The 23156-nt window shown below is 42.1% G+C and overlaps 1 protein-coding gene across 3 annotated transcripts in view; it reads left to right on the top strand.

The window, feature by feature from the left end:
- The window catches only part of TSPAN18 (tetraspanin 18), a 124936-nt gene that overhangs the window by 19042 nt on the left and 82738 nt on the right, over positions 1–23156 (top strand). For all 3 annotated transcript variants that reach the window (XR_003853225.1, XM_029582488.1, XM_029582489.1), the window contains exon 2: positions 3365–3453. The gene's annotated coding sequence lies outside the window, so the exon portion shown is untranslated. The remainder of the gene's footprint in view (positions 1–3364; positions 3454–23156) is intronic.

Genomic DNA, 23156 nt, shown 5'->3' with positions numbered 1-23156 from the left:
GCTGCATGAGTCCTGGGTGTTAATTCTGTTATGGTGTGGCAGGTTTGGTATAAAGATTGTGTTTTTGGCAGAGTTTTGTGGTACATTATAATGTGCCAATTACTGGAGAGATTTTGCTTTGTGATCTAGAACCTAATTAGTTTAATATAATAAAAAATCATATAATTCAGTAGAAGCGAAAAATGCATGACCTTCTTGTGGATTAAAGCACACACTCCCCCTTCATTCCCTACTGTTTAACAAGATAGAGATTGCTAATCACTTGGGTAGAGGTTAAGGGTCAGTTCTGATAGAGGTTAAGGATCACATCCATACAGACTTAAGGGCCATAATTTGGAAAACACCTTTCTCTTCTTAAAGGTTATAAATAATAATATCATGGTTTACATTTAAGAACATTTAACAGTCTCCCAGTTCGTGTGAGGGTGCACTTTTTCATTTGGCTATGGCTCTGCTACAGATTAAATGCTGCTGAGAAATTAAAGTGAAAGAAACACAAGAAATGTTTCACGTGAAAACGTCAAGCGCGCAACCTCTCAGCCCTGTGAGGCCTCATTAGTAGCCGATGAAGAGGGGCTGCTGCAGTAACGGTGTTTAATGGAGGGGCTAATTCCTGATGCACCTGCGGGAGCCCAGTCAGAGAATCGTGCGGGTGTCCCGGAGACAGAGGCAACGTCAGCAGGAGCTGTCCCTGGGATGCCAGTGTGAGAAGCTGCGGGCAGGGGCACCTCCTCATTGCTGTCCTCAGGGAATTTTATTTATTAGATCTTGTGTTTGAGTGTAAGGAATTCTGGGGAAATGCCAAAAGATACGCTCAATTTAAATAAATGATCACAGTCCTCTGCGGTGCTTCAGCACCTGCCATTCAGAGCACCGAATCAGAGTACGGGACCCCCTCCGGCGAGGCAATGGGTGTTCAGCATTTTTATAGGGAGCTGCAGGACAATGCTTTATAAAACAGAAGGCAATGGCCTCTGCAGATTAATGCCAAGCCTCTGGTTTCTCCATTTATTTATTTTTATACCATTGCTCTGTATTCAATCACAGCAGTTTACAAAATAAAAAAGGATAAGAGCATAATATCCTGCAGTAGTTTTAGCCAGGAAGCACAGGCTGATCAGACCCAGCAGGGCTGGAGGGTCACTAGGGAGGGGCGAGTTAATGTCTGGCAGGCATTACACTAAGATAATAACATTCTTCCTTGTATGACAGCCTAAAAGTACAATTATCATAATGACAGTCTCAAAGCACTTCCATCCAAGGTGCACGAGATTATTTAAGGAAATGCTGGATGGCTGTCTGGAATTATCTACCAACAGAGGTGCTAGAATCTAGAACGGTGACAGAATTTAGTTCTGCCAGGGATAGATGTCGAGAGCTACTGTAAAAGAAAGGGGAGGTCTGGATGTTGTATGTTCATCTATCTGGAATCGATAAATCAAGGAAATATTCCTGTCTGACCCCTGGTGTTATGGTTGATGACGCCTATTATGATGGTCACTATATATGACCTAATGTTTTCACATACTCTGTATCTCTGCTTTATTTAGAGTATAATCCTAGGTCTCTGGATATCCCACTGTTTAAATATTTTTGCAAGAATAATTTTTTTTGCAAATAAAATCTACCATGAATAATAATGTTATTATTAACTCAACTTCCTAGATAATTGTACTTATCTTGCACCTATGTATTTGCATTGAAAAACTGATCTTCTAGACTTTATGAGATTGGCTGAACACAGCATTACGGGTACACACTCCACACAGGAACCTCCGCTCAGCAAATAAAGCCCTCCTAACCATTTCATCAGTTAAAACAGCAAGACTGACACAAGTGAGGGAGAGAGCCCTATCACTAGCAGGACCCATAATCTGGAACACAATGCCTCCAGAGATCAGGCTACAAAGTGATCTCAAGGCATTCAAGAAAAGTTTAAAAACATGGCTTTTTAAAGAAACATTTTACAAAGAGACAGGAAAATAGAGAGAAATTATTCAGGAAAAGACAGAAAGGCACCGACACACAGTCCTTAGGACTGCACAGTAGATTAGTCTATGAACTTCACACCACAATAAACCATAATTATAATACTATGTGTAATAAAACTACCGGTGTAAGTACCTTGGTACAATTGGTCATGAACTACTTCGCTAAATGACTATGTCTAATGATATATTGTAACTGAACCTTTGACGGCACCTGTTAGAATGTACTATAGTACACTTTTACCTACATTAAATATGTGCCTACATGTAAAACGTTGCGACGGTATTTAACTTAGCAACGGTATAGAAAAGTTTTTAAATAAATAAATAAATAAATAAATATAACTGCCGCCATTTCTACTGAGGGTCCACGCAACTCCGTGTTTCAAAGAAACGTGTTCTTAGTCAGGGTGTAGTCATTCCCTTATCTATAGGCATTCTGCAGGGAATCTATCAGGAATGAAAGAAGAAGGGAGACAAGAAACTGAGAATTGGAAAAGGAGCAATATTCTGCAGGTAGTCAAGTATGTATGGCTGACAACTAGGAGATATCCTTATCTAGAGCAGTGTAGGCGGCAACAACCAGTCAGACTGGGTGAGCCACTTAGTCCTTATCTAATGCCAGCTAATGTGTTTTGTTTTTAATTTCTATTCCACCTTTTGTGACTGCTCAGCCACTTCAAAGCAGATTACTATTCAATTATTTTCCTGTCTGCAGTGAGTTTACAATCTCAGAGCCTCATTTACTAAGCATTTTCCCCATAGACACAGAATGAGTACCTAAGTTTGTATAGTTTCTTACAGAAGCACATGCTACCTAGAGATTGCATGATTGTAAATGTTTTCTTATTTCAGCAGGTAAGAGGCACCCTAAAAGAGAGCATCTGTTTGTGAGAGGCATGGGATTTCCTGAGTTTACAATCATCGCCTTGATTTACAAGCTAGAAAGACGATTAATTAAATCAATAAACTAAACTACTTTGCTGTTGAGATTGCATTCTCTATTAATGTTTCAGATGTATCAAGCAGTAATCTTCCACTTACAGGAGCCGTTCAGCCCACCATGCAGCTTTGTTTCCTTTCTGTGGCTGGAGTTTAGCTTTTGCCCAGCCTACTTGTGACAGTCACAGAAATCATTGAACATTCAGTTTTCTCATTCCCACATTTTATTTCAGAACTTGAATTAAGTCTTGGGGAACAGGCAGCATTTGAAGTATAAATATGCACCTGGTCATTCTCATCTCAGTGTTCCCAGGAGGCAGGACAGACACAGACCCCACCCTTGGAAACTTTTCTTGCAAGTTATTTTTAGCTCTGCCACTCTAGGCCCTTCCAAACGGGGCATGGAAATTGAGTCTGTGTTTTCTTTTCCCCAGTGACCAACCAGGTGCAGGGGAAGGAGGAGCACGCCCTGAGCAGCATTCTGTCCTTCAGAAAAGAGGAAAGATGCAGGTCAGATGAACAGGTTGGTTTTCGCTGATTCGTATAATCTTTGTGTTGTGCTTTGCTGTAAACTTCGGGATTAGCAGAATCGATGTGCACTGATGAACGCCTTGCAGTTTTTGTTGTCTTTCCAGCATGGTTCTTCTGCTGTGCTACTCTTGGCAGAATCTCTATAGGGCTTAATTTTGCACATACCATGACAGGAACAGATCGCACGCTTACACCAAGGTATTTCAGATTTACTGCTCATGTTCTGCATATTACTTGCATTGCATCAAGGAGAACTTTTTTCTGCAGCTCTTATGGTGCAATACATACACTCTCACAAGATGTGGGGCCTAAGACAACTGGGACTATTTCTGTATCTTTCTGAAACATTTTTTCGGTCTCTAACTGGATTTTGTTGTACTTGATGACCTTCTGTCTCTTCATACATAGCAAAGAATAATAACTTGGTACAGAGAGTTTTACTATCGGAGTTGCTTTGTGGATACCTCCTTCATAGTACTCCAATGTAGTGCCTGCAGTGTGTAGTACTAGCATAGTGCTTCTACCACCGTACTCCAGTTATATACCTGTTACTGGGGTTAAGTTGGCAAACACGATCTTGAGAATGGGATGCTTGGTAAGGGACAGAACTGCATGAAGGGTCCGAGCCCCACAGAGTGATGAGGTCCGGGAACTGGTGGGACGTGGTGTGACCTGCATGATTCAGAAGGTCAAAGGTGAATTCTTCATTTAAATTTTCATTATTTTGGTGGCCAGCCTTGGTATTTACCTGCCATCTTGAAATGCTTACAATGCTAAGTATTTTTGAAAATGAATGCATTATAATTTACAAAGCAATCCCAACATAAACATTTCTGTACATTTGTAGGGGCTATAGGAAAACATAAACGTGAAACTTGAATAAATCCACAAAATTGGAAGCCAGGAGGAGACGGGCAAGCAGTGAAAGTTATAGGATCCTATCCCAAATAGCTTAAATGTGAATTTTAAAAGCCCGGTGCCCGTGAAGAAATATTTCCTGACATTGGTTCTGAGTTGTCCTGCCTGGAGTTTCATTTCATGACCCCCTGGTTCTACTGATTTCTTTTCAATGGAAAAGGTTTGTCACTTGTGCATCATTAAAACCTTTCAGGTATCTGAAGGTCTGTATCCTATCTCCCCTGCACCTCCTCTCTTCCAGGATGTACATATTCAGATCCTTCAGCTTCTCCTCATAGGTCTTTTCATACAGACCCCACACCATTTTGGTCGCCCTTCTCTGGACCTCCTCCATCTGTCTTTGTCCATTTTGAGATACGGACTCCAGAACTGAACACAGTAGATGAGGCCTCACCAAGGACCTGTACCAAGGGATTATCACCTCCTTTTTCTTACTGGTTATTCCTCTCTTATGCATCCCAGCATTCTTCTGGCTTTAGCTATGACCTTGTCACATTGCTTCAGTGTCTTCAGATCACCAGACACTATCATCCCCAAGATCCCTCTCTTGGTCTGTGCACATCAGTCTCTCACCCCCATCACATACAGCTCTTTTGGATTTCCGCACCCCAGATGCACGACGCTGCACTTCTTGGCATTGAATCCCAGCTGCCATATCTTCGGCCACTCTTTTTCATTCTCTCTATACCCCTTCAGGCATGTCCATTCTATTGCAGATTTTAGTATGATCCACAAATAGAGAAATTTTACTTTCTATCCCTTCCGCAATGTCGATCACAAAGACGTTGAACAGAACCGGTCCCAAAACCAATCCCTGTGGCGCTCCACTTAACACCGTTTTTGCTTCAGAGTAGGTTCCATTTACATTACACGCTGTCTCCTGTCAGGCAACTCGTTTGTAATCCACACCACTACCATGGTGCTCACTCCCAAGCTTCTCATTTTATTCACGAGCCTCCTATGTGGGACCGTAACAAAATCTTTGCTGAAATCCAAGTAGATTACGTCGAGCGCTCTTCCTCGATTCAATTCTTTAATCATCCAATCAAAAAAATCAATCAGATTTGTCTGACAGGACCTTCCCCTGCTGAATCCATTCTGCCTGGGGTCCAGCAACCCACCAGATTGTAGATAGTTCACTCTCATTTCCTTCAGTAGAGTTTGCCACTAGTGAGACACAGTGTTTCTATCAGAGACTGGGGTTTATGGAAGACATTTTTAACTTCATTTTCAGTTTCTTGTAAATAAAGAAACACATCACCAGCTTTGCAGACAGAAAGTTGCTCTGCTTATGTATAAAGTGTTATCTAGACCTGAGACTGTGTGTACGATGAGTAAACTTACAGCTGTTAAGTGATATAATCCGCGGACATTTTATGTAATATGGGATCCTTACCTGTCTTGGAAGGAACACAGGTTATGATAGCTATCTTGTGGTCAGATCACTCCTATGTTTTGTTGCTTAGCCTTGCAGTATATTGAAATGAGGGCTCTTGTATTTTGGAGCTGTGCAGAAAGTCAGGGGAAGGTGGGTGCAGGTTTGTATTTGTAAATTCATTGTTGTCTTAAACATATGTTTTGTCATTTTTCCTTTGTTTTTCTTCTTGTTTACATTATGGAGATGTTATCCTCTTCTCTTTTTTGGTGGACAACAATAAAGTGTTATTTAAAAAAAAAAAAAAAAAAAAGGTGCATGCAGAGCTCCATGGTGCAAGCACTTTCAGCTGGATTTCGGGGGATAGGAGGCATTTCTGGGCACATAATTTGAGTTGGATTGCAAAATAACAAAATCTAAGCACGTTCCTTCCATACAAATTTAGCCTGTACAAAAGAACAAGTGCAAAGATTCATGGGTATTTTGTGCCCATGGCAGTTTTTAAATGGAAGGTCTGTGGGTACGTTCCTTTTGAAAATTAAGTGCAAGATCCACAGGAACAAAATATCCGCAGCAGCCTTTGCACCTAGGTGGACAGTTTGACAATTGTACCCTAAATCATTTTCTTCCCAAATAGCAAAATGAAGTGATGATAAACTCAGAGGAAACAAATGGCCACATCTTCTTGGCATTATTTCTAAAATTTCCCTATCTAACGCAAGACCTCTAATAAATTTGTCCCAGTTTTAGAGTGTCAGATTAATACAGGGGTGACCATTATTTGTGTATGTTCTAGGAGGTCCATATTAAGAACATAAGAACTTGCCATACTGGGTTAGACCAAGGGTCCATCAAGCCCAGCATTTCTGTGTCCATCAGTGGCCAATCCAGGTCACAAGTACCCGGCAAAATCCCAAACAGTAAATAGATCCCATGATGCTGTTGCACAGTGATAAGCAGTGGCTTTTCCCTAAAAGGTGAATTTTAAGACCTGCGCGTGGGACCACATACATGTAAGTGCATTTACCAGCTTGCACATGGTCATGGCAATTTTATAACACCCCCTTGCTAATCTGCCTTCCTTTTACCATATTAGCCCCACAGATTATCCTGGTTTGTTTTGTTTCATGTCTTAACGCCGACCATAGCAGAAGTAAAATTATGCGGATAGGGACCATGGCCCGTGCTGGTGTGCAGAAACACTTGCATGCTGGTTTCACTCACACCCAGGCCACGCCCACACCCTCCCAAGAGATTCGTGCATACCTGGGTGCCTCTTATAATCTGCGTGGCGCGCACTGGGCTGATACATGCGCATATCTCCTGGCTTTGGTGTGTAGGGCTTAATAGCAGTTTATTAACTTCTCCTCCAGAGATTTGTCCAAACCTTTTTTAAAGCCAACAACACTAACTGTCTTAACCACATCCTCTGGTAATGAATTCCAGAGCTTAATTGTGCATTGAGTGAAAAATAATTTTCTTGCTTTGTTTTGAATGTGCTACTTGCTAACGTCATGGAAATTCTTGTACATTTTTCCACATAAAATCAAATCTTTTTGTTTTCTGAATTTTATCTAAAATTATTATAGAAACTGAGATTGGTAATGTCTGCAAAAGTTACCCTAGTTTAGGGAGGATATTTATCCAATCACTGGTCCTGATATTCAAAGTGCATTCAGTGCTATTTAGCAGGATAAGTGGGACTAAGTAGTGGCCGGTGAATATTCACCTATATTCAAGGGTTGCTGCTAAGCCATAAAAGTCCCTCATATGGCTAAAAGCTACACGCAGTAAAAGTAGGTGTGTACTGGGCAGATCGGGGTCTCAGCGAGTTAGCCATTTAACTTACACAGCTAACTACTGATATTCAGATTTAGCTGTATAAGTATCCATGTAGGCTTAGACACCCAATAGAGTAGGTCTACACTTAGCTGGGTAGACATATTTCAGTGGCTTCGCCTTACTTCTGAACATGATTTGTAACTTAACCGGCTAAGGCCTGGATTTTCTATCGGCGCACAGGTTTGTGAATCCCGCGGGGGGGGGGGGGGGGGTGAAGCGGGGGAGGGTGGGCCTGAGAAAGCCGGCAGTGATCGCACCACCACATTGTTATCGCTGCCGGCTTTTGCATCCAATAGCACCACTGTGAAAGGTGGTGCTATTGGATGCGCTACTGGCGGCGATAACGGGTCTTACCTTATTGCCGCCAGCGAAGTTACCACCGTGTCCGCCCTGACGCTGCCCCGACTCCACCCCGACTCCGCCCCTATCAAGCTAGATAGAAAATGACCCACTAAGTTACTTACACGACCAGCTTTGAATATCTACCCCACTGTGTTTTTCTGATGCAAGATAGGTTTTATTTATCCCATATTTTCAAAACTTGAAATATTTAATTGATAAATGGAAAATAATTTGCTTTAAATCACACATTTTTATCTCCCAAAATAGTAACCCCTAAATATTTAGTGAAATCTTTAGCCCAATGAAAGGGAAGTATTTCTGTTATATTTGAATAGATTCAGGAAGACCTAGATTAAGCACTTTCCTTTTGGACAAGTTAGTTTGCAACGCAGATCTCTTCTATCTACTGAAATCCATTAGAAAATTTGGCAAGATAAAAGAAGGATTACAGAGAGAAAGATATTGTCTGGAAAAAGTGCAGTGTAAAACTCTCTGCTACTCCCTAACGCTCCACCTATATCAGAATTCTCCTTTCATGGACAATGCAAAAAAGCACCTGTGTCAGGTTCCCCTCTCTAAAATAAAAAAAATATTGAAAACCTACCATTTACCTTTATGCATACATACATTGCATACACTGTAAAGACATTTTATCCAGCATAGAAAGTTGCAGCTGTATCCTATTTTTTTCAGGACCCATTATCAGTTAATCCCATCTGACCAAATGGAAAGCTTTTCTCAGCCTCCCTGTTTAAAAGCATAGTTGGAATATTGTTAGATTTAGCAAGCCAAATCAAGTCTACAATTTTCCTAGTGTTGTCTGATGTTTGACGGCCTGGCAGAAAGCCAGCGTGGTCATTGTTAACTAAGCTAGGTAGTAATTTAGAGGAGCAAGCCTCCAGGACTCCAGCCAAGACTTGCTGTCTCTGTTCAGGAGTGAGACTGGTTGATGAAATCAACAATTAGTTTTAGCTCTAAAATGCTGGTCTCCAGAAATGATGGAGGTTAATCATTCTCCAATTATATAACATCAAATTCCTTAACAACAACATTTTTACCATCTATTGTGGTCATCATAATAGGCATTCCCAGTATTCAAATCACCTTCACTGCCTTACATATAGGTCACTGTCCAATTTTTCTTTTGCATTTTAAAATACATTTATCTTAATAACATGTGAAAAATATTCCCTGACATGGGTCCGTATTTCAAATGTCTGCATCAGGGGGATTTCATCTTAGTATAGCCATCTCTTCTTTTGCAGATTCTTAGATGTTGAAATTTTGCAAATGTGTTATTTAAATAAAATATTAACAAAATAACATCCAAATTTTAAAATGACCATGTGCGTAAAAATCTGCACTTATGTGTGTGGCCGGGCACACGTGCTGGGCCCTGAAAAGGGTATGGGTCTGGTTATGATGAGGGAGCAGAAGAAAGAGCTGGTAAAGAATCAGGCTGCACAGTTTTATCACTCCAAAAGGGTCACAGAATACATAGGAAATACTATTAAACTTAATACAGCATGTATCTGGGAATTTTAAAAAGAATCAAGCCCCTGGGTGAAAAAAAACAAACAAAAAACTGTTTGCGCTTTTTCTGCCTTTGCTTAGAAACATCTGGAAAAGTCTAACCCTCTGTTGCAGAAAGTTCTCCCTGATGCCTGAAATGAAGCTTCAGTAATGAGCCTCTATCAGATTCTAAAGTCAACGAGACTATAAGAGTAGATGCCTTAGCTGCAACCGAACCTGACGTTTGTAACAAAGTCGTAACATCTGGATGGTGATCAGAGACTGGAGAGAGCTCTGGATTATATTCTTCATCTCCTTCTTTCCTTTTGAACAAAGGAGAAGAATAAATCCTTGATACTGGTGGTACCGAAGGCTCCGGAGCATTAAGTACCTTGGTTACATCTCTCAAAAATATTCTTGTCAAGAGACCACAGGCAGCCGAGGAACATTGATAAAGCATAAATTCTTCCTCCTCAAATTGGGTTCCACAAGGACACCCAATTGTCTTGGGTATTGGTTCTATTTTTAGAATTCCATAGTGTCACATCTCACTGTGACACTATGGGAGAGATTTACGTTGTTTTCTGCCCACATAATTTTTTCTACATAGGTCAATAGATTCCTGCTTTCTCATTACTGGTGAGCATGGAGAAGTCCTGTGAGCCTTCCTCCTTCCATTACAACATAATCTGCTTCCAACAAAGACTCATTAGAGATCTTTTATCCTTGGTACTGATCATGTTATATTTCATCCCCTGTTTTCTTCACACTCCCTCTAAGATGATTCTCTCACAACAGAGAGTGAGTACGTGAATGGGAGTTATGGGGATGTGAGAAAATGATGAAATCTCTGTGACCAGGATTAGAGCTCCTCCAGATATCAAATTAAAGCAAAGTCAGACAAGACTTCTAAAAATCTTCTTGTGTCCTTAGAGACTGTTTTTAGTTATTTTTGAATTATCAACTCTGGAATCTAAAGATTATTTATTTTTATTTATTTAAAGTGTTTTGTATACCGTCATTCGGTTGTGCCATCAGAACAGTTTGCAGAAAACAATCAATAGTTGTATAAGAAAGGGAGGCAACAATATCTTAGATTCCTCCAGTAAATGACCTTAGCTATGGTTTGGAAGAGTTTACCAGTGAACACAAGTTCCATCTGGAAGATGGAGGACGTCAAGCGAAAGGGTCCTGACAACATCTACTGGGAAGAAGAGAACATGAGGTGAGGAAGCTACAGGTAACTTTAGTCTGAAAACCTGTCTTCCAGAAACTGTCTTAAAAAAAAGAATTCTTCAATCCAAGATGGCGCCATAAGGAGAGGAGGTGGAAGTATTAGCTCCTGTAATTCTCGACTTGGTTACTTTTTCGTTCACAAAAATGCCGCATACTAAAAGGAAAGGGTGAGTCAGAGAAGGAGCCTTGGCCTCTCAAGGACCTGCACTGATACAGATGATGACCTCAGGCTTTTACCCACCAGCAGATTCTGTTGCTCCAGAGGTTCCCGCGAGAGTGGCAGTTGGGGAGCAAACACCTCCACTCATGGAAGAAGTGACTCTAAGACCCTTAGGTCTGACGACTCCCTCCCCACCAACGAGTGCAGCTACTGCAGGCCCAGACCCACCCTATCAATGGTTGGCGTCTTCTGAGGTGCGTGCTGCCGAGGAGGGAGCTGTGGTGTCATTGTGACACTGGCCTTGGAGGGTAAAATAACAATGTCTACCACATGGTTGGAAGGGCCCAATCTTGAAAACGATCGAGTTTGTAGTGACGATTGAGCCACAGAAGATCTGAGAGAGAGTGCACAGTTTCCAAGGATCCAGGATGAACAGACGGTTTACCCTACAAATAGTATTAGAAAAACCAAGAGTAGTAACCATGGACTCACTATGGCAAGCTAGTTCAACTTTACAAAATTCCATAGTAAATTTGACTGCTGTTATAAAAGAGACAGAAGTACAGTTTAATAATATTAATCTGGTGGTATTCAACCTACAGAAAAAGTGGAAAAATAGAGACAGAAATTGTTCAAATAAATAAGGTACAAAACATCTTGATAAAAGGGGATATGGCAATGAATAGAAAAATAGAGAACTTGGAGAATTCAGTGAGATATTCAAACTTAAGAATTTTGAACTTTCCAAAATGCAATGGTAACATAGAATAGACTTAGTGTTTAGGTACTTGCAAGGTTCTTGTGCCCTGGATTGGCCACTGTTGGAAACAGGATGCTGGGCTTGATGGACCCTTAGTCTGACCCAGTATGGCATGTTCATATGTTCTTATGTCTGACCAAGAGAACAGTTTAAAAACTATCTTCAAGAGATTTTGCAGTTGCCAATAGATATTCTACCACCATTATCTAAAGTCTATATTTTACCTGGAATAAATAATGAAGGAATGAATAATCAGCCCACCGAGGCAAGATCTTTGCATGTTTCAGAGTTGCTGGAAACTTCCTCGGAATCCCAGATAGAAAAAAGGGGCAGATTGCTGGTTAAATTTACACTGTCCTCTGATCGGGACAATATATTGAAATTATTTCTTCATAAGAGGAGCTCATTCTATCTGGGACAAAAAATCTGGATGTTTCCAGATGTCCCTAAGATGATGCAGCAAAGGCGGAAACGATTTTTAGTTCTGGCAAGCTGGGCAAGATCTATGGGGGCACAGATAATAATTAGATTTCCCTGTAAATGTGTTAGGAGAGTTAATGGGGCTAGATATTTATTTTTTGATCCTGTTCAGTTGGAAAAGTATTTAGATTCTCATCAACAGATCCAAGAAACTGAGTAAACCTTAATGTTCTCAGAATCGTCGGCTTATGATAAATATCAGTAACCTCTCCTTTTTCCTATTATTTATTTTTCTTTTCATAGTTGGTGTATTTGCTCGATTATAGGGTCCCCCCATAATTGTATTGTAAAATAGCTTAGATAGGTTGATTTAAAGAATGTTTTTCTTTTGGTTGGTAAATATTACTTTGCCATGTATACCTGAGATTTTTTGTTGACACAAGTGAATTGATGTCTGTTTATTTGAAAAGCATAAAAATAAAATTAAAAAAAAAAAATTCTTCCCAAAACAAAATGATTTCAGATAATTATAGGACTGCAAAATGTTAAAATGTGACTGCTCCCCTGAACGAAAATGTTATGTAATGGGCAATTACTGAAATCACTTGCTCAAATTGTCATGGCAAAGTGTCCTGCATCTGAAACACATTTTTTTATTTGATTTGTATTGCCAGCAAGTAAGAGAGGCCTTGGACCTAGAGGTATTGCAGAGTTAATGTGTAATACCCGCATCATGACACTAAACTCTCTCCATGTCTGCTGCTGTCTGCCTCCCCCCTCTAGCTCTCTCAATGGGGCCTGTTCTGCAGAGGTTTCTGCCTATCCTTTTGTCCCTAATGAAAGATCTGGTAAGTGGCTGGACCCGGAGATAAGGACCTGTCAGGCTTAGCTTTCATTTGAGCTGAGGCTCCCTGGAGATTCTTTTGGGCACTGCAGGAAATGCATCCTTCATGGCTGAGACTTCAAAGAACAGGTGGGGGCTTTGTACATCTGCAGGAAGATGGGAAAGAAAAACAGGAAAGCAATAAAAATAACCTTCTCCATGCTGTGAAGCAGCATCAGGAGAATCTCTACAGAAGAGCAGGGAGCCCTCCCGAACTGCTGTGGAACGCGTCCAGGCTCAGGATCAGCCCTGCTTTTCTCAATAGGCACCCATTATGTCTGTGCCGTAGACTGGCTAGGAGTGTGTGTGGTGTGTGTGTGTGTATATAAACAACAAACGTTGGCCAGGATGTGTCCTGAAATTCTGCTCCATGCCCGTTTAAGTGCAGCGCTCATGAAGAATTACAGGAAGCCACGCTACACTGGCACAAAACAAGGAAATGTCATTTTGTTTCTGTTCTTTTAACGCAAGCTAAATTGTTTACGTGCTAAACCAATTTAGCATACACTAAACTTATTTAGCATGCACTGAAACAACCGAAATGCAAAGAAAACCAAACAATGAAATAAATTATTTTCATGCAGCCTCCTACTCTGAATAGTTGGTGCAATTCCTGCACATTGCCACGTTCGATAATAAAAATCTAGCAAAAGGCAAAGGTTAAAACTTGGGATGTAGGATCTCCGAATCAGGGTCAATATCATAAACGGTAAACAGTAGGAATGTGCATTTCTTTTACTCAAATGGAGCAAACTAAAAACAGTTTCATTTTGAAAGATGTGAATATTACTGGGATTTTTGGTTTGGGTAAAAAGTGAACATTATTTAGCAGCACATCCAAGCCCTCAGCCTCTCCGCCCTTCTTACCTCGCTGGGTTTTTTTTTACAAAGGAGAGAGGAGCAGCAGCTCCTGCTCCCCTGGTTGTGCTTTAGAAACGGTGCCAGTCTCAGGCTGTGGCCCCTTTCCCAGGGAGGTGAGACGGAGTTGGGAGTGGGCCAGGGGCTGCGAGGAAAGCAGGGCGCTTCGGTTTTTTAAAATGTAAGGTTCAGTTTCCTTTTGGCAAACAAAGCAAATGAAAATAAACATTAGACAACAAGAATCCCCAGAAACCCCACAACAAACTGAAAGCTTTCAGCTTGGACCTCGCTTTTTCTAGTGCAGAAAGCCCCAAGCACCGATACCCGCTAATCCCCCCCGTGGCCTGACATGGGACGCGTCTGCCGGTGGAATAAGATTTCATTTGCTCCTGTAGTTGTTGGATCTCTGACTTGTTTTCCAGTTGGCACAAGTTAACTGCAGAGGTCTGAGTCTTCATCCCTGGAATCTGAAACAAAACAGAGGGGTGGGACTGCGGTTTTCCAGCCTGGATCCGGGCCTTGTATAACTTCCCAGGCATCCCCTGCTCTCTCCCTTCCCTGTTAGCAGCAGGGAGATTTCTGGATGTTGAAAACCTCATTATTTCTTTATTTACGTGTTCCCATATTCCACAAGTTACGCACATCCAAATCCAAGCTCTTTATGCAGTGTTTATTTCAAGTGACGTTCCTCGTTTGCACAGCTGGCTCTCGCGTGCATCCTCTCTGTGCCTAGGCTGGTAGAAATCATTTGTAAAAGCAAGGGCTTTGGTTGATTAAAACTGCCTCTTTACACATGTGAATTATTGCACAGATGACCAAAACTATCCCTGGACAATGACCATCCCATCATCTGTTTTATGTTAGTCAGCACGAGGCCTACATTGCACCACAGTGACCTTAGATTCTGGCCGGTCAATCATTCTAAGGTTTTGAACAAGAGGCAACAGGATGTGGCAAGCACCCTTGGTTGGTATATTGTGGGCAAACTGTGTCCCATGGGAAGTCACCACCTGGACATGATCTCAGCTCAGATGTCTCTGTGAATTCCTCTCACCTCCACCTCAGATCCCTCCCATCCTGGCTGCACCTCTAGTGAAGCTTCTGGGCCAAAAGTCTGCTCAGCCCTGGATAAACGTAAGAATTGCCCTCCTGGGTCAGACCAGCTTCCTGTCTCCAACTGGATCTCTAGGAAGTACATGAAGATCCCAAACAGGAGATCCACACCCAGGGATAAGCAGTTGCGTTCCTCAGGTCCGCCTAGGTAATAGTTGCTTATAAACTTTTCTTCAAGGAACTTATCAAAACTCCTTTTAAATTCAGCTCTGCTGGATGCACCGACCACATCTTCTGGCAACAAATTCCACAGATAGTGCACAGAGTCAAAAATGACTTTCTCCAACTTGTTTCAATTCTGCTGCCTGTAAGTTTCATGGAGCATCCCCTGGTCCTTGTGCTAGCTAAAGGGATAAATAACCATCCCTTATCTTTCTTATTTATTTTTATTTACTTGATTTATATTCCGCCTTTCAGCACTTCAAAGCGGATGACATTCAGGTACTGTAAGTGATTTCCCTGTCCCCAGAGGGATCACAATCTAACGGGCCTGATCTACGAAGGCTTTTCTCCCATTTTGTGTCTATGGGAAAAATGCTGAATAAATCAGACCCTAAGGAGCCGATGCAATAATCTTGGCGCTAATAAAATGTGCAATGGTTTTCCGGACACCTTTTTAAAGCCAAGATTCTTTTTTTAACTCCTGATGCAGTAAGCTAATGACAGACTAATGCATTGGGAGTTTAAAAACTCATTAAAACTTTAAAACGTGCATTTAACGCAGGAAGGGAGGAGTGACCGTCCCTGCCAGGCTATCCCATAAGTAGTGGCAGCTGTCACCACTTAGCCAGATAAATATTGATTTATCTGTCTATCTTGGCATGGGTCACTGCTACTTTGCCAGATAAGTACCTTATAATCAGTACTTATGTGGGTAAAGGCCGGTAGCCACCACAACTTACCCAAATAAGTCAGTAGTTACCCAGATACCTGCAGCCGTTTTTTTTTTAAACTTAACTCCTGACCCAGAGTTAATTTTCCAGCTCTAAGTAAGGTGCACTTGGCAGATGCAATGGGTAGTACTTCTTAATGCCCTCATTTGCATGGATTTCCATATGAGGGAACGCACATTTTCTGCATGCAAATTTCCTTGCTGAATCGGGAGTAAGTTTTGCACACACAACATGTATGCTCAAGTGCAGATAAAAAGGTGCATTCGATTGAGCACCCCTTTCTTCATCAGCCTGTAAGTGTGTACCTGGGTCACAAGCAGCAGCAGCAGTGGGATTTGAGCCTTGGTGTCCCCTCTCAATCCTAGGGGAGCCTTTCCAACCCCTTTAGCATTTTCCTTACCCTTCTCTTATAGGTCACTAGTTAAAGTTCCTCAATAATCAACTTAGGATACTGAAAGGGAGAACTCCTGAAATGTATCTGCATACAATTTGTGTATTTAAATTATTTATATTTTGCCCTTCAGCCACTTATTTATTTAAAAGGTTTTATTAATCGCCTAACTGATTACATCTTCCTAAGCAATTTACAACATAAATTCAAACAATTTAAAATACATTTTCCAAAATAAAAGAGAGAAATTAAACAAGTCGGCTCAGTCAACCATGGTAAACAATTCCTTTCTTCAGCCCTGCTGGACAAATTCTTTCATCAAGCAAGTTTTTAAATCTTTCCTAAATCTTAACAAATCACCTTCTTCTCTCAAACTGAGAGGCAAATTATTCCAAAGTTGGGGAATCATTCCTGAAAAAGATTTTAGCATCAGATGAGAATGTCGAAACATTTTAACCTCTTGAACTCTCAAATAATGCCCTTTCAAGGAGCTCAAGCTTCTGCTAGGCTTGTACCAGCTGAGATGATTTTTCAATTGCAGTGAACCTACTCCTTTTAGTGTTTTAAAGGCCAGAGCCAAATCCTTAAACGTGCATCTGGCACCCACTGGGAGCCAATGCAAATCCAACAATTACTGGCCTAGAAGAAGTTCTCCTAGCTTCCTGTTACAATACGAGCTGCCCAATCCCAAAAACAGAACATTTCACTAATCACTTTAAGACAGCACTAAAGCAAAAACCACTGACCTTAAACTTCATAATGGTGCTTGCTTAGTGCTCATTGACTTCTTTTTGGTTATCCTCCTGAAACCCAGGTGTAAAGCAGTCAAGGACTGGAGCTTTCCATCCCTGCAGCAGCTAAACTATGGAATAAGCTTCAACAATGGCCAATGACAGCAGAATGCACTTCCGTACACTTGGACTATATCATTCATGCAGTAAAAGAAAGCAGCAGCTGGAATTAATCTTGACATAAGGATTGCAGTAATTTAATTATTTTAATTGTTGAAATGGATCTGAATAAACAAGGCTACTAACAGCACAATTAGGGCTAATAAAGAAGTTGTACAGGATCTGAGTAAGCATCAGCAACATAATGACCTCTGTCATGGGCTATCCAATATCACAAAGCCGCTTGTGATCAGGCCTGAAAGTGTCAATAGGCACACTAGAGTGGCAAAGAAACTGGTGCAGCAGCCGATATGCTGAATCTCACTCAGCCCCTCCCCTCCCAGACAGTGTACAGGGAACAGGAAGAGAGGGCTGGAGCCTGGAGCAGATATGGCAGAGCAAAGGAGAGTTGCGCTGCTCCCTAATCCAGCCCCTTTCCTTCTATCATTCAGGCAGGCTGATACAGTACAGTGCGCTCCGGCAGAGTGCACTCTTAACCCATGATTGGACGCGCGTTTTCGATGCGCTAACTTTACCCCTTATTCAGTAAGGGGTAATAGCGCGTCGAAAACGCGTGTCCAACCCCCCAAACCTAATAGTGCCCGCAACATGCAAATGCATGTTGATGACCCTATTAGGTATTCCTGCGCGATACAGAAAGTAAAATGTGTAGCCAAGCCGCACATTTTACTTTAAGAAATTAGCGCCTACCCAAAGGTAGGCGTTAATTTCTGCCGGTGCCGGGGCGATATTAAGTCAGAGGCCCCCAAAGCTAAAAAAAGTTAAAAATTAAAAAAAAGTGTGAAATGGGCCCGCAGCTCGCGGGTTGAAAACCGGGCGCTCAATTTTGCAGTCGCCCGGTTTCCGAACCCGTGGCTGTCAGCGGGCTCGAGAACCGACGGCAAAATTGAGCGTCGGCTGTCAAACCCGCTGACAGCCACCGCTCCTGTCCAAAAAGAGGTGCTAGGGATGCGCTAGTGTCCCTAGTGCCTCTTTTTGCCACGGGCCCTAATTTAAATAAATTAATTTAGTGAATCACGCGCACAGGAGAGTGGCCTGTGCGTGCGCCAGGAGAGCAGGCTGTCGCCCGCTCTCCCGCAACTTTTACTGTATCGGCCCAAGGGATAGGAGTGGAGGCGATGGAGCAGACAGAACAAAAGGGGTCATTTTGGGATGGTTAGGAGCAGCTGAGTGGTGAAGAGAGAGGCTGGAGGATGAGAGGGGACAGGTATATGCATTTGTGTGTGAGAGAAAGGGGTATGGTAGGAGGGGTCCTGTGTGTGTGTGTGTAAATGGCAGATTGGGGAGGCAAGGATGAGCAGGACTGGAGCACCCCTTTCCCTGCCCAGACCCCACAGTTCTAGAAGCTCCCAAAGGTCCTGACCCCCTCCCCCCAAAAAACCCTTCCTACTCCCTCCTCTCTCAGTCCCAGAACCTCTCCCCCTCACTCCTTTTTCCTCATCTCCAATTCCTGATCTTCCCCATCTCCTATCCCTAATCCTCACCTTCTCCTTTCCCCATCCCTCTTCTGATGCTTAAGATTACATTACATTATATTACATTAATATTATTTATACACCACTTAATTTCATCCCCAGGGAATGCCCTAAGCAGTTTACAGCAGAATGAATGATACATGGTGTAAAGTACATAAATATACTAAAAAAATATAATAATCCATTTCCTCACCTAATGAAAAGAAAATAAATTATACAGACACAAGCAAGGTTGGCAAACAACTTTATTTTTATAATATAAAATAAAAGAGATGGAAATATTTGCCAGAGAATCTACCCCTGAGCTGCCGCAGGAAACCGAGGGGCTGTGCCTTAGCCCTTGTGCTCCCTCTTGTCTGACCTTATGGAGGGGATGTGTGTGACAGCACCAACATTGCCCAGGGGTGCCAAAATCCTAAATCCATCACTGTTTTTAATGTCATTATAGCAGAGGGCCAGATATGTCTGTGTATTTCTTACACCACAACCAACTCTCCCATTTCTTGAGTTATTTTTATGAATATTAATGTATAATGTAATAAAATCATGATTTGGACAGCTCGTGTCAGCTGCAGTGAGAAGATATCTGATCCCTGCACAGTCAGTAAAATATCTGGCGTTAGTGCCTGTGAAGCAGCTGGGCAGGAGGATAGGACGTTTTCACCTTTGCTGTGCTAATCTTCAAGCACAAATATTTACTTCAGATATTAAATACTCAGCCAGGCTTATTCTTCTGCTATCCATGGCAGGCAAGCCCAGGAGCTGACAACTCCTGAGAGATTGCAGAAATCCTTAGACTGGAGACAGTGAACCAGTACCAAGGATTATGGCTAAGTAAATATGCTCAGACATGGCAGGTGGGATGTGCTGCTGGCATAACAGTGAAGCAGCGACCCTTCAATCCATTCACCCATTAACTAACAGGGGCCAGATGAACAGCTGAAATATTGTCCACTAGTTACAAGGGGATAATTTGGACGCTCCCAGCAGGATGTGTGGAAGTGGAAGGGTCATTGTCCATTGCTGAACTGAGATGTGTGCTGTGAATGAGCAGCACCTCCCTTATGTGACCCTCTGTGCTGGCTTTTTGTTGCAAAGTTCCTTCCTGATCCTTTATACTGTACCTCCAGTTCTATTGCAGCCTAGCTCCATGAGCTTTCATTCACAGCTATCCAGGGATTCATTTTACCCAATTTTTTTCAGCCTCCAACATCCCTAGCCTGCTCATTGCAGGGAGTGTCCTTACCTTGGTCAGAAGGCACGCACCAGAGCTTCCTCTGCAATCATGAGCTCTGAATCCAGCCACCAGGTGTCGATGCCAAGCAATGTCTGTGATGCCCTCACCTTCGCAGCATTGCCAGGAAGCGGAAGACCTAGCAAGGGGTCCAGTAAATCCTCATTATAAGAAGCAGGCTGGGAGACAAGGGATTTGTTTGTTATAAGAAAGGTTGCTATACCAGTATTGTTCATTACCTTGGGAGAAGCATTGGCTTGGTAGGTAAGGTGCTTTAGAAATGATTTGTGACTGTGGTAACAGAGATCTGCTGTGTGAGAATGATCTTGAGAAACAAGATTCAGCTTGTAGTACCCAAAGTATATTATGAAGGGGTTGTTTTCAGGCAGGGGTATGTACTATGTGTACATAGGTTGCATGGGGCTCTGTTTTCACTCAGATTTCCAGCTGGGGGAAGTGACTGAGAGGCACCTGCTCTTGCCAAGGAATGAGTAAAAGATTCAAGGTTGCATTCTGTTAACAGTTTATATTGAAGGAGATGTGCAATGTAGGCTAATGATAAGAACATAAGAACATGCCATACTGGGTCAGATCGAGGGTCCATCAAGCCCAGCATCCTGTTTCCAACAGTGGCCAAGCCAGGACCTGGCAGGATCCCATGGGGTAGAGAGATTCCAAGCTGCTTATCCCAGGGATAAGCAGGGGATTTCCACAAGTCCACCTTAATAATGGTTTATGGACTTTTCCTATTTCAGATCTGTTTATTTATATTTATTTATTTAAAGCTTTTTTTATACCGATATTAGTAGCAACATTAGAACTAAAGGTTGAAAATTTACAAATAACAGGTTACGGGGATGGGATGAAGGGAACTAAATTGCAAAAGGAACTAAGAAAGCAAGCAGAAAACTGCTGAGTTAAAAAGGCATAACAGTAGCAAAAAGGAGCATAGCAACAGTAAAACAGTAGTAGTAATATAGTGCAACAATGTAACAAATATTGTTAAAATATTTCGGCAAAGACAACACAAATCAACATGAAACAATAAGGGGATAATCGGGACGCATAAAAAAAATCATCTGCAGCAAGTGCTGTCAACATTAGGAGAATATAAAGTTCCAAAATAATTACCTAAAGGTTTCCACACCACCGCCCTAGTGGCTAAACGTCGAAACTTTACCACTGCTGCTTGATCGTACTTATAATGCATACAAATGGAGTTCCCCCAGTATATTCTTCCAGCTGCACAGTTAAGGTAGTGGTGGGAGCTTGGGGAAGACTGCTTTTTCTTTCCAAATGAATCAAACATTTTCAGATAGTTTTGGTTCCATTTGGAATGAATGAAAAATAGTCTTTTTGTTCCAAAAAATGCACTTGTTTAAAACAAATGTGCACCTCTAGAGGATACAAAGGATCCCAGGGAGAGGAGGACAATGTTAATTATCTAGAACAGCTTACAAAATTAGATAAGGTAGCCAGGCCAACAAAACTGGAAATGGAGGGGTAAATAGCTAAGCCAGTAAAGCAAGCTGAGAAGAGTTCTTTCGTATTTAGAGCCCAGTGCAATAACACATTGGGGGAAAAATGTGTGCTGAGCTTCAGGGCACATTCTCTTTACTCTTGCACTAAAAAAGAGTTAACTCCTGATGCACTTAAAAATAAAATGTGTGCATATAAAACATGATTGTGCACAAGTTGTGATTAATGCAAATAAATCCCAAGTGTAGGAGAAACCTTACACCTCTGACCAGGTGAAATTTCCAGTGTTAAGAAAACATGAGTTAAGTGCATGCACCTCTCTCCACCGAGGAGTAACAGCTAAAGCCTTTATTGACATAGGATTTGCATGGAGGAGCGCAAATTTGTGCACACGCTTTTACTCACATTTTCCCCTCACAGTTTCTATGCGCTAAATGCCAATTTTAAGTTGGGAATAAAGTTTTGTGCATGTATATTATTACATCAGCCTATTAGTGATAGAAGAAACTAGAAAGATGTAAGTATAAGGCTGAAAGGGGAAAGAGAGAAATGTCTGGAGGATGACAGGAAAAGAAGCAAAGTATTCAGAATTCAGATGTATTGGCAGAAAAAGGCAGAGCAGCTCATCCAGTCTGCACGGTTCTGCCTGTCCACACTGTGAAGGATACATCTCAGCTGCACAGCCACACAACGTGACTGCATGCAAGACAGCACTCCCTATTCAGGACAATTTTGTCGTTTTCCTGGTTAGTATGCCACTGTCCTGGGTAAAGATGAGGACACAAGATTTTCTATTTGGTTCCCACTCTTATCCTCCCTTTCCATGCCCAACCAGAATATTCAACCTGCCAGACAGAACCAGCTACTAATTAATTCTGCCCCCAGGGCCTGCCAGACAGACCTGCCCATGTTTCTGCTAGGGCTTCTAGTTATTTACTGTAGTGCATTGGTGAAGGAGCCCAGATAAATGTCAGGGGTACAGAGGGTAGAGGGATAGGCTCACATAGCATTCACATATTGTTGAGGGATAAATGTTGCTCATGCCCGATACAGGGTGGTACTCAGTGGAGCGCCTCAGGGATCATCAGTTCTGGAGGCAAAAACAATCTCAGAATTTACGAGGGACAAGCCCAGAAGATCCTTAGTTCGGGACATGAAAGTAAAGCTTGAAGACCAGGCACAAAGGGAAATTGGGTGCACCAGATGGCCCCTGTGGTCTTTGCTCTCTGTTTCTATGTAAGACTATAAAAAATGTCCCACACAGACCTTTCACTGCGAGGAGTGCATGAGAAACTCCTTTATGACAATTGGACTTTAAAGATGTGATACGTTACTGAAAAAATGATTTGTTTTAAAAAACGTAGTTTTAGAAACAGAAGCACTTTGGAAGGTAAAGGAGAGGGTGTGAAGGTGGAACAATATAGGGGCATTTTAAAATTGCCCTTGTGAGGGAGGCGGCTGTGCTGACCCTCTGCCATCTCTGCAGGGCTCCTTCAGCAGTTTGTCTCTGAGTGGCTCCCGCACAACTTAACAGGGGTCCCCTGGGAGTCCCGTCCAGCACATCACTGATCTTGTCCCTCACGATTATGCAAACAAAGAACCCGTAGCCCCTGATAATCACTTCCCTTTGACACAAGTGGCAATTGTGCAACTGTAGCAATGGAAGATGAAGTTTTAATACTAATTGCCTGATAGGTTTAATTAATAACTGGCACATTCCACCCCTCAAAGAGTCTGGATGAGCTTCCATTCTGACATGCAGAGATTAAAGGGCTGAGACGTTGACCCTCATTAAGGGGCAGCTGATAGGGGTCGCTGGGTGCAGTCTTACCCTTTCGTACCTTTTCTCTGACAAGTCCCAGTCAGTGCTCCAGGATCTCAGAAGCCTCTACT

The sequence above is a fragment of the Rhinatrema bivittatum genome, chromosome 17, assembly GCF_901001135.1.
Source record: "Rhinatrema bivittatum chromosome 17, aRhiBiv1.1, whole genome shotgun sequence".
Taxonomy (NCBI): Eukaryota; Metazoa; Chordata; class Amphibia; order Gymnophiona; family Rhinatrematidae; genus Rhinatrema; species Rhinatrema bivittatum.
This window is presented reverse-complemented; position numbering and strand designations above follow the sequence as displayed.